General features: G+C 43.7%; 1 pseudogene; it reads left to right on the forward strand.

Moving 5' to 3' along the window:
- Positions 1-766: 766 nt before the first annotated feature.
- LOC103231144 (F-actin-capping protein subunit alpha-2-like) lies at positions 767-1,957 on the forward strand (annotated as a pseudogene).
- The last annotated feature ends 1,376 nt before the right edge of the window (positions 1,958-3,333 follow it).

Raw genomic sequence — 3,333 nt, forward strand, 5'->3', positions numbered from 1 at the left:
ACCTCGTCTCTATTTATTTAAAAACAATTATTTTACAAAAAGATATGGGCTGGGTGCAGTGGCTCATGCCTGTAATCCCAACACTTTGGGAGGCTGAGATGAGAGGGTCACTTGAGGTCAGGAGTTCGAGACCAGCCTGGCCAACATAGTGAAACCCCATCTCTACTAAAATACAAAAATTAGCCCGGCATGGTGGCACACACCTGTAATCCCAGCTACTCAGGAGGCTGAGGTGGGAGAATCGCTTGAACCCGGGAGGCAGAGGTTGCAGTGAGCCGAGATAGTACCACTGCAGTCCAGCCTGGGCGAGATAACATCATTACAGCAGAACCTAAGATTGGCCTTTTGAGATGTCTTTTTGCATTTCTGACAACCGATGGCTCCACGTGGACCGGCCAGCTGCTCCTGTGGCTCCACCCAGAAGCAACTGAGTACACGAAGACGGTTTTCCACACCCCTATGATTGCACCCGGAGCCAATCGGCAGCAAGCACCCATTGCCTAGCCACCCGCCCTTCCCCCAAACTGTCCTTGAAAAAACCTCAGCCTCCAATTTTTGAGGAGGCTGATTTGAGTAATAATAAAGCTCCGGGGGTGGTGCGCGGCACGGAGCACCGCACCGAAAGTGGTAAGTCAGGTGGCCACTGCCCCTGCCCCCGCCCCCGCCCCCGCCCCCGCCCCCGCCGAGTTTGTCGCTAGAAGGAAGATGGCGGGTCTGGAGGAGCAGTTATCTGATGAAAGAAGGGAAAAAGCAGCCCGTGCACAGTATAACTCGGAGCAGTTTACTTGTGTAAAAATGGAAGGTTATGAAGATCAGATATTGATAACAAAACATGGCGACTCGGGAAATGGAAAGTTTTTGGATCCAAAGAACAGAATCTGTTTTAAATTTGATCACTTAAGAAAGGAGGCAACTGATCCAAGACCCTGTGAAGTAGAAAATGCAATTGAATCATGGAGAACTTCAGTAGAAACTGCTCTGCGAGCTTACGTAAAATAACATTACCCGAGTGGAGCCTGCATTGTGTATGGCAAAAAATAGATGGACAGCAAACCACTACTGCATGCATGGAAAGCCATCAGTTCCCAGCAAAAAACTTTTGGAATGGTCGCTGGAGGTCAGAATGGAGGTTTACAATCACTCCTCCAACCACTCAAGTGGTTGGCATCTTGAAAATTCAGGTTCATTATTATGAAGACGGTAATGTTCACCTAGTGCGTCATAAACAAGATTCCCTAACAGTGTCTAATGAAGTGCAAACAGCAAAAGAATTTACAAAGATTGTAGAAGCTGCAGAAAATGAGTACCAGACTGCCATCAGTGAGAATTATCAGACAATGTCGGACACTACTGTCAAAGCCTTACATCGACAATTGCCAATTACACGCACTAAGATTGATTGGAACAAGATCCTTAGCTACAAGATTGGCAAAGAGATGCAGAATGCATAAAATGAACATTGCATGACTGGATCATTTTAGTGTCTTTGTGTTAAAAAATTATTGCAAAAGTATTCTGAACTGTCAAACTGCCCAGTCACATGGGCTATTGCCATTTAAAATCACTGTAATTAGTTTGATTAGAGCACAAAGCTTAGCTAATTAACCATTATTTTTCATTTTGTTCTAAGAGGATTGAACATCAGTTTAGTTTAAACGTCTTACTTTCTGTTAGTCCTTTCTTTCTTACAATGAAGAGATGGGCCGGGCGCGGTGGCTCAAGCCTGTAATCCCAGCACTTTGGGAGGCCGAGACGGGCGGATCACGAGGTCAGGAGATCGAGACCATCCTGGCTAACTCGGTGAAACCCCGTCTCTACCAAAAAATACAAAAAACTAGCCGGGCGAGGTGGCGGGCGCCTGTAGTCCCAGCTACTCGGGAGGCTGAGGCAGGAGAATGGCGTAAACCCGGGAGGCGGAGCTTGCAGTGAGCTGAGATCCGGCCACTGCACTCCAGCCTGGGCGACAAAGCAAGACTCCGTCTCAAAAAAAAAAAAAAAAAAAAAAAACAATGAAGAGATGGTTCTTCTAGTTTATGGTTAAAAGTTTTTGAAGTGTTTCAAAAATATTTTACTTACTGTCACCCTAAAATTGTTATCTTTTGGTTTATCAAATGGTTAATTTTGATATTTCCCCAGTTGATGTTGATGGATTTAGCCATATATCCTGCTAAAGAAATTGTCTATCTTCTCTCCCTCACCTGTTCCATTTATGTAAGGTTGAGATTAGAGGGAAAACATTTTCTATATCGATTGTGTGTTTAAACCTTTCAAGAAGGTTATTTAGCTAGCTTAGTACTTAATTTTTTTAGTTTTTAAATTTTTATTTATTTATTTTTTTCTTCTTTTTTTTTTTGAGACAGAGTCTCGCTCTGTCGCCCAGGCTGGAGTGCAGCAGTGGCTGGATCTCAGCGCACTGCAAACTCCGCCTCCCAGGTTTACGCCATTATCCTGCCTCAGCCTCCCGAGTACCTGGGACTACAGGTGCCCACCACTGCGCCCGGCTAGTTTTTTGTATTTTTTTTTTAGTAGAGATGGGGTTTCACCATGTTAGCCAGGATGGTCTCGATCTCCTGACCTCGTGATCCGCCCGTCTTGGCCTCCCAAAGTGCAGGGATTATAGGCTTGAGCCACCGCGCCCGGCCTTAATTTTTTTTAAACAAGGCAAGGTCTAATGCTGTTTTGAGATTCTGAAATTAAATGAAAATACTTATTTCAGAAATGCATTTAATGCTCTTTTCTTGTGACAGTTACGCACATCAGCTTGAATTCCATATGTCCCAGAGTTATTTTTATCATAAAGCCACAAATATATTATAACAAGGCAAATTGTAATATATATAATCCTGAACTCAAAAAAGAAAAAAAAAAACAAAACTCTGATCTTTTGTATAGCCGGCCCTACGTGTATAAAAGTCTTTCTCTATTGCAATTCCCCTGCCTTGATAAATCTACTCTATCTAGGCAGCAGGCAAGAAGAACACATTGGGAGGTGATAAAAGGGTGGCTCAGAAGGTCCTATCTTATCTACAAGTGCTGCTGCTCAGATGCTTTCAGCATGAAATCATCAATATGCCAGGTCAGGGTATTTTGGGGTATTATGTCCTTAACTCCTTTGGTCCAAAGAGTTGATTTTACTAATCATTCTGCTTGTGTGTATTTGAAAATTGCCTTCAAAACAAAACCCATGCCTTAGCCACTATGTGGTCCCAACTTAGCAGGTTACTGTAGGTTTCTGAGATGGGTGGGGGAAGGGAAAGGAGGGGGAGGGTTGAACATGGGTTAGCCAAATGCCTCAAAGGTTTGTAGCTATAGAACCCTTTTTGTTTTATTTGA

This window comes from Chlorocebus sabaeus, chromosome 29 (assembly GCF_047675955.1).
Source record: "Chlorocebus sabaeus isolate Y175 chromosome 29, mChlSab1.0.hap1, whole genome shotgun sequence".
Lineage (NCBI taxonomy): Eukaryota > Metazoa > Chordata > Mammalia > Primates > Cercopithecidae > Chlorocebus > Chlorocebus sabaeus.